Raw genomic sequence first — 9470 nt, 5'->3', positions numbered from 1 at the left:
GGAAGCAAGAGGTGGCCAAGAGGAGGAGCTTAGCCACAATGAATAGAGAGAAGGAGCAGTGCTGGGTGGAGATCAACTACAGTGAATGGTTTTCTCTTGGAGCACTGAATATTAGTAAAATAAAGATTCAAGTAAACATGTGGAGAGGGGTCAAATGGAGGAGTTAGAAATACAGAGGACTGATGCAGGAAACAGGATAGATAGAAAGAGGGAGAGAGTGAGTGGGTGGTTGAACTCCAGCAGGTAGGCTGATGGTGCAGACTTCCTGTCAGGAAGGCTTCGTTACTTCCCAGTGCAATGTAGCAAGACTTTTTTCCTCTAGGAACTTTAGCCTAGAAGTCTTATTTAACACCATAATTATATCATTTTGTGCTCAGTTAGCTTTATAAGCCTCTAAGGAGGATCATAAGCATCCCTTCCACACAACCCTGCATTTCTCTTGCTGTTAATTTAATGCTTATGAAGAGCCCATAAATTTGTATTGATCTTTTTTTTTTTTCCCCTCCTTGTGGGCTTCAGCCACATTAGTATGTGGAACAGATGGGAGTCTTCAACTCATTAAAGGGAGCTAGTTTAATACTGACCCTACCAATCTGTTCTATTTTTACCTCGGAGACAGAAGTTTTTCTGTAGAGGGTATAGTTTTATGCATCTGCTGTTATGCACGTACCTACATGACAAAGAGTTTGAAGTTAGTGAGGCAGAACAAAAAGAGATGGAAATGTTACAGTGTGGATGAATGGAAGACCTTTTGGCATGCTACCAAGCAGAAAGCATAACTGGATTGAATTTATAACTGTGCGGCAGTTACTTAAGGAAAAACAAGAATATACAGACTCAGCTTGGTATGCTTAAGCGTTCAACCCGCTAGTGTTTAAAAAAAAATAATGCGTTGGACTGATGCACACACCACCTCTTCTGAATTTAATCACTCTGGGACAATTAGAGTAATTTTGTTTTCTACTTTAGTGTTCCTCTGAAACTACAGCATCTGGATAGCTTTAAGAACTGATTTGTCTCAGTAAAACAGAAAAGAAAAATGTCTGCATATGTGATTAACAACTTCCTTTCATCAGGATTGCTTTCTCTCTCTTCAATTGGTTTTCCACTGTTGAGTCTGGCTTTCCGAAAGGTTAGTGTGAAAGGTAACTAACGTACAGAAGGCTTAACGTGGAAGAATATCACATGTATTGCACAAATAGAAAAGAGTGGGGTATGCAAAATAAGATGGCATTCATTTATTAAACAAATTCATTTTCTGAAATTACAGTAGCTTTATTTCTAGTAATTAGCAACCGTGTACAAGATACCTATATTTATTTTGGCTTAATTTGAGAGAGACAGAGAGGATCTCTCAGAAAGATGGCTGAAATGTGTGGTGACTGCATGTACTGAGCTAAACAATTCTTGGATTTTACCACTTTATTTCAAATCAAGACCATGAACCTGAAAACACTGAAAAAAGACCCTAAGCCTGCCCTGCTGAGCAGTCACTCTACTTCTAACAAAGTAACTCACTCAAGTGAAACTTAAGTTGTGCTTACATTCTAGCAAATGCCTAGGTAAGCATAATGAACACAAAAGCATAATGCTGGTAGAATAAATTTATTTTTGAGTTAAGAGCTATATTGTATCATAAAGATAATAATAAGAAAAGGTAGATATCATTCAACACAGAAAGTTATGTTTATAAACAGAACAACAGATATTTTGTGTGTTTTTCCTCACGTATTTCTGGTTAGTAGGAATAGAAACATGAAAATAAACCTTCATTTTCTTAGAGATCTCATCTTCTCCTATTACTTATTATGTAATGTGATACCAACATCATGTCTGTAGCAGCCAATTGTCATATCCCAGGCAGATGTTCTAGCCACACAATTGCTTTTTCAGCGGCAAGCAATTAATCCCATTACAATAAGTAACTATCGTGCATTAACCTGCACCTCCAAACTTCATTATTTTTCCTTTTGCCCTCACAAAGAACTATCACACCATTTCCTAAAAGTTCATTTTGTTTCCTTGGAAGTAAATTTCCAAAGAAGTTAAAAAAAAATAATTTCAGATTATAATTTGAAGTAAAGAATTGACTGCAACATCAGATAAATTCCTATTCCGGTTTTCATGAAATAAATACATGATACAAGAAATAGATTTGATTTTATTTTATAAATAAGTAGTTTATTAGAAAAAGATCTCTAAATCATAGCTTTAGATTTTCTAATTGCTTTGTACAAAGGCCTTGCCGAACATAAATAAGGACCCTACGTATATTAGTTCCTGCTTCTTTTAAGTTTGAATTGATGAGCTACAGATTTGTTTTTTGCATTGTTTTCTTGAAATACAATAAAGCAACAGCTGAAACATTAAAGTGTTAGTGATTTAAACAGTGAATTTTGTAACTGACTGTTTCCAAATTATACATTTGTGTCCCCACAGAGAGAGAGAAAAAAAAGGAATGAAGTAACCTGCAAACAGCCTCATTTTTCTTTTTTCTTCTGTCAGTAAGCAAATCATGAATAAAACAATATTAGCAATGACTATTGATTACAGCATTAAGGTTTCCTGCTGTGATGTTTTTAAAGAGAAAGTGCAATTAACAATAACACTTGAAAATAGTTAGCAGATTTGTTAAACCCCAGCATAATCAGTCTAGGTATTGCCACGTACATCTTGCAGCTCAGACAACAAACTTGAGCCCTAGCACAAATCCCAGCTCTCAGTCCAATGCCTACAGCAGCGTCCAGTTGAACGCTGTGGGCCTTTGCAATGTTAGAAGAATCTGTATTACTTCCAGTTTCTGGCATTAACTCTAACACTTGACATGAAAGTTGGTCAAAAGAAACTCAGGGAAAATAAAACTAGCTTGTATCCTAATACATAAGCAACATTTACCATAATAGTCCTCAGTTTATAGTGGAATCCCATAAATGTTCTGGGGTTTGTTATAATAATGCGGGCTAGAACCAAAGCCTTGCTTGCACACACATCTAAGCCTGGCAGAAAGCGAAAATGACTTTACAGAGGTACCATATCCACAATGAAGGGGTTATTCTGCATGTGCATATTCTCCACTCAGTTTGTAGAAATGGACCCACTGTAGGTCCGTAATTAACTGAGGGCAACACGAGGTGAGAAGGAACAAATCATTCTGTAGTATAGAGGTTAGTACTGCAAGTCAGAAGGAAAAGCTGGAGTCCAATCCTTGCTCCAAACACTATTCATGTCTTTTAGCAGATGGCTACGAAGTGTAAAATCCTGATACAGTTGTTGGGGAGTGACTGAAATCCAGGGCTTCCCCCTTTCTAAATAAGTGTCCTAGCACAACCCTAGCTAGGTACAGAACCAGGGCCTGGCCACAGCTTTCCTGATTTGTTGCTTCACAGAGGCACAGCTTCAACATAAAACCTGTGTTGCTAGTAACCCTCCTAGAAGGTGATTTTGAATCACATTAGATGAAGAAGGAGGTAGGGTGCGAGTCTCACATGCCTTATTCTCTAATGAGTGAGAATGTATCTAAAAAAAAAAAAATCAAGCAAGAAAAAATTGTGTTTTTTGGAGAAACCATGACCGTTTTGGAGAGAAAGTGGCCTCAACTGCATTGAACGCCTGAAAAATCGGAACCTGCCAGTATGTGTTGGGCATTTTTTGAATTGGTGGCCTGACAGGCGGTAAGTGGGGGAATGCTTCAGAGCTGGGTCTTGGCTGGGCCTTGGCATGAGATTCATATCAATTTGCTAAGACAGGGTTAGTCCTGACCATCTCTGGAGGTGGGACTTCAGGAATTAGGCACTTGTAAGGTACAAAGCAAAACCATTTATCAATCTTTTTATCAGTTTTGACATTTTCACAGTTAGGCAGTTTCTAACACTGACCAGCAGAGGTTTCTGGACTGCAGTTCTGGATGTAGGTCTCCAAATTCCTCTTATACGTATAGTTCAGACCCAGAGCTTTTGGCTGGATTTGGCTCTAAGCAGCCTGTTCAGATGATGTAGGACAGAACCAGAAATTGAGCTATGTGTTGCAAAGCTGTAGTTAACACTTTAGCCTCCAAAAACAAATAAAATTTAATTGAATACTAGGTAGACAGAGCAAACATAACTTTTCTTCAGAAAAAAATAAAAAAGAAAGAAATGAAACTTTCAGCTAAGAAAGTACTGTAGAAGTTGATCTGCAGGATTAAACTCTATCTCAATCAAAGTTAATGGTAAACTCCTGCTAACTCCACCTGAGAGAGTAATTCAGCTATAGTTTCTTACATGCTTAATGTTCTGGCTGGAAGTTTGAATGCTCTTTGAAGTGTTTTCAAGCTTGTTTGTAGAGATAGGTTGTTTGTTTAAAATACAAAAGTAGTATTATAAGACTGATAAACCAACAAATATCACTTTAAATGTTCACAGTGCAAATCATTTTTAATTGACATCCTAAAATATCTTACAAATGAGAAATCCCAAACTTTCTTTAATCTTTGAGGCCTGACACCAAAAGAGGAAGATGTATGTTCTTCTGTCTTAGGTTACCTTACAGCAATGATTTTCTTATGATTTTATATGCCTAAAGGCCTGCTTAAAGTCTACATGGTACAACGAAACCATGACAATTATAGTACATTAACTAGCAGGAATTTTTTTTTAGAAAATGCTACCTGATTGTATCGTTGGAGATTTACTTGATTTAGAAACTAAAGTGGGGCCCAGATTTTTATATTTTAAGATCCAAGAACCTGATGAATTGCTGCTGTCAGCTACATGCAAATTACATCTAGGAGAAGAGCTTTTGCCTTCACTTCCCAGACAACATAAAGTTAATGAGCCAAACATATGAAGTCTTCCTGTATAAACAAAATAGAAAGGAAAACAAACCTTTAGACTGGCAGTTATATCAGAAGTCTTGAGACCGCTTGTAAGTATGATCCAAAAATGAACAAAAGCCAGAAGCTACTAACAAATAGGAGTTTGCTAAGAGTAAATGCATCAGGATATGGGCAATGAGAAGACTTTGTGATGGCAGCAAGTTACAGGTGGCTGTAGGACAGGATGGTGATGGGGTTTTAATTTAATTTGCCATCTGCGTTCACGTGACAAAAGCTCCCTGTAGCAATACATGCCATTTTGAAGTAGGTACAAGAGAAACTGAGAAGCTGAAACTGGTTTAAAATAGTTCAAAATTCAGATGGTTGCATGTGTATCTGCTCCATGACGATGTCCTCTCAGAGGCCCAGGAACCTTACCCTGATTGCTTCATGGAACGAGGCCAGGCATGTCTAGTTCACTTGTTTCTGGTGTGTCTAGAAGACTTGTGTGGGGAGAGAGTTTATTTCTCTTTTCTAGGGGGCTGTTTTAGGGAACAAGATATTTCTTTACAAATCTCCTGTCAAGCTCTGATTTTCCTTTTCCTGATAAAAAGCTTCCCTTCTGCCCTTAAATAATTTCAAGAAGAAAACATTAGCTGGCCATAGCCAGGACTTCCTACAAAGAAGTATGTAGAAAGAGATATGTGGTGGTGTTAAACGGTAAGGAAAACTCTGAAGTGTAAGAGGAAGCCCCTAGACATCAGTTTCGTGATGAATGTCATAAAAGAGGGAATGCAAAGGACAAAAGATTGCCAGATCTACTTGAAAAGGCGGTTCTAAGGGAAGGAGACCTTGAAGGTGGAATGGCTACAGGTTCTGCAACAAGAAAATGACTGTGCCACGGAAGAAGGTTGGTGTATATAATGCCTCATTCTTCCCTCTGTGAGTGACGTGGGAGTTTTGTCGCTATTTGTCCCTGCTAATTTTGAATATCACAAATGGTAAGACCAAACACTGATTGGAGAGTTTTAAGGAAAGTTAAGCTAACTGAAGGTCATATTTGTGTCATAGGACAATCTGTGGGGAGATTATAACCTTGTTTTAGTAAACTTGGTTGTTTGTTGGTGATCACCTAGTTATCAAGGAAGGAACACGGGGACAGAAGCATGCTTTCAGCACTAAAATGTGAACTTTTCTTATTAGGATTGTGGACAGTTCAATATAAAGTAGGAAATGTTTTGTTGTTGTTTTTGGTTTCCGTGCTGTCCGTGGTCTAGGGATAAGCAACTCCAATGTTGAGACTGTCAGCTTGTTACCTATCACAAACAATAGATTATATTTGCTTATTTATTAATTCTGAGTAAAAGAAACTCCTCACACTCCTCACACTCCTAAAACATACACAATCTTTCTTCAAGCTATGTTGTCCTTATCAATAATTCAGCTAAAACCTTAATGGTTTTTGCATTCTTCTTCTGTAACTTCCTCATGTCACATCTTATTTCTCTTGCTGAGTTTGGCTATTCTAGCTATTGAATTAAAATATTACATAACTATACTACCACCTCCTCCAAAAAAAGGGGAGGGGAACCTATTTAAATCAGCCCAGAGCCCTTCTATTTCAACATTAATCATGAACTCAAGAAGGCCATGTGCATTAGCGCTTTTTTGCCATTGAGAGCTTATGTTTTGATGGTGGTAAAACTCAGAGTTTGAGTCATTTCTTACTGCATAACTAAATCCCCAGCACTAACAATTACTTTGTGTCCTGTGGAATGTGTTGTTGTTTGGCAAAAAGACTAGAATCTAGTGCTTAAATGCACATTTGCTAAGCTGTAGCCATTAAGAGATTAACTCGTGCTGTCTAGGATTCCTGTGTGTCATTATGGTGTGGAGGAAGCAGACAAGATTTCACTGGGGCAAGGACATGGCATCTAGTTATCCACTCAGTATTTCAGAAGGTGTTCTTTCCAGTAGGGAAATAATCCTCTTGTATGCCTGATTTTTGACTAAGGGAACATATGGAAAAAAATGATGAATGAATACGTGGAGAAATTGCATATAAGCGTATCTATATACTGATTTTAGTGGAGATATTCTGAGTCACACCAAGAAAAGAAAGACTTTGTCTTCACTTGGGAAGAAAAAAAAGTTTTTACTGTGTTTGCAAATGTATACTGAAGTGCTAGGTACTATGGCTGAGATGTACTTTGCCTAACTGCAGACATCACAGCATGGAGTCTGCATCTGAATCAGTCACCACACGCTCCCCTTACAAAAGGGAGAAAAAAGTTGTTTATAAATTGCAGTTCATCTCACCCTAAAACAATATATCATCTGATATCCAAAGATCAACTGAACCCCAGTTTGGAGGTGTACGTTACACCTGCAAAGATGCTGAGGTCAGTCTCACTTAGTGATGACCTTGGATAAATGACCAGTATTAACTCACCAGGCTGCCCTTAGGGAATCAGGTGGGTGGTCTTGTTTAACATCCCCTCCTGAGACCTGGAACACAAGGGTCTAGTCCAGTTCCTCAGTCATCCTGTTAACATCTGAGCTGCAGTGCTTTGCTCATTCTTCCTGTCTCATTTCTCTTTCTCGTGAAAAAAGGCCAAAAAAAGGATGAAGAGCCCTAACCCTTGTAAAAGTTTTCCAGTTCCTGAAAGAACTTCATGATAGCCTTTGTTTTGTTTAAAACAGACCCCTGTTAAATGATCTTGTCATCAAGATGATCTTCCCAGCCAACAAAGTAATTGCGTCAATAGGAGGTAGACTGTTGACTAGGTCCATTACTTTTCAATAGTGTAATATTTCAGCCAAGAATCTGCTTTGAGACGTTTTATACCAATGTGTGTGGGAAGATACAGCAGAGAAGACTGTGTTTTCAGTAAAAGTAGTAAAAGTTGGACATCCGAAACATAGCTGACAGCTAGAGGAAAGTCTAAACAAAGTATTTCTAATTCTCAAAAGTTTTATAAATCAGAGATGTATTGGGCGATCTATCTCAAAGTACAGAAAGTGGTCTGTACTTTGATGTAGAGCCTTTATTTTCCTACTGTGAACTTGATTTTAGCCTTCTGTGGGGAGCACTGAGAGTATATCTGCCATGTGATGTATTTATGTGGTCTTCTTCAAGCAGAAGGGAATGAATGATCTCTGCTGAAACCCTCACCCAGTCAGACACTGCACATCCATACCTACAGACCATCAAAGCTGATTTCAGCTATCCTTACTCTTGGTAGGGCTATGGCTGCTGGCTTTATTCTAAATGTCTTCTAGCTCACTGGATAGTCCATGACCTCGTGGGACTCAAAGGACAAGTTCAAACTCCTATATTGTCCAGAAGAGGAGAATCATCAGAAGGAAAGAAAGGCAACAACACTTTTGGATTTTTGAATCCAAGCTCTGGGAAATAAAATATTTAAAATAACCATGTAATGTTCTTATTGATATACTAGTGCTACTAAGCAATGTATTGTTCCACCATAACCATGTTCTAGAAAGCAACTTTTGGGAGAATATGCTACTATTTCTATCTTTAAATGGACTTTCTAAGCTATAGAAGACATGATGACAATGTCCTGCACATCCAAAACTGATTCTATCTATTTGAACAACATCCATCCAATAAAGCTTTCTCTTGAATTCAAAACTAATTACAGCTCTTAATTGACATGAAGCACAAATCACAACCATGCCATCGATTTGCATTATGGATGCCACTAGTGATAGGAGTATGGCATCAGTCAAGTAGCTAAAACAATTGGAGCTATCTTGAAAAAATTACTATTGATTAAAAAAGGCAATTTGGATATCGTATGGAATATTTGCTGTCTAGTGTTTGACACCAGAAATTCAGATGGCAACCACCAGATAAAGTTATAAGACTGTATTTCTGCTTCGGATAATGGCAGATGTATTCAGAATACAGAGCAGCTACAAATAAAAATATCTGTCAAAGATATTCATATTGAAACTTAATTGAAAGATAAATCAGAATGTTTATTGGTAGGTATACTGAGACAGACCTTTAGTTAGCATAAATCAGCACAGCTTTGTTTTTTTCAGGAGTGATTTATACCCATTGAAGATCTGACCTGATATTTTAAAAAATCATTTTCTAAGTAGCCAGTTTAAAGACTATATTCCTTGTACTTGGCACTTTTGCTGGTCTATTTAAAAATAAATTTTCTGCACTACAGAATCACAGAATCATAGAATGGTTTAGGTTGGAAGGGGCCTCTGGAGATCATCTAGTCCAACCTCCCTGCTCAAGCAGGGACCTCTAGAGCATATTTCCCAGGATCACATCCAGACGGGTTTTGAATATCTCCAGGGAAGGAGACTCCACTACCTCTCTGGGCAACCTGTGCCAGTGCTCTGTCACCCTCACAGAAAATAAGTTCTTCCTCGTGTTCAGACAGAACCTCCTATGGTTCAGTTTCTGCCCGTTGCCTCTTGTCCTGTCATTGGGCACCACGGAGAAGAGGCTGGCCTCATCCTCTTGACACTCCCCCTTCAGATACTTGTACACGTTGATGAGATCGACTCTCAGTCTTCTCTTCTCCAGACTGAGCAGGCCCAGCTCTCTCAGCCTTTCTTTATAGGAGACATGCTCCAGTCCCCTCATCATCTTCGTAGCCCTCTGCTGGACTCTCTCCAGTACTGCCCTGTC

The sequence above is a fragment of the Struthio camelus genome, chromosome 1 (assembly GCF_040807025.1).
Source record: "Struthio camelus isolate bStrCam1 chromosome 1, bStrCam1.hap1, whole genome shotgun sequence".
Taxonomy (NCBI): domain Eukaryota; kingdom Metazoa; phylum Chordata; class Aves; order Struthioniformes; family Struthionidae; genus Struthio; species Struthio camelus.
This window is presented reverse-complemented; position numbering follows the sequence as displayed.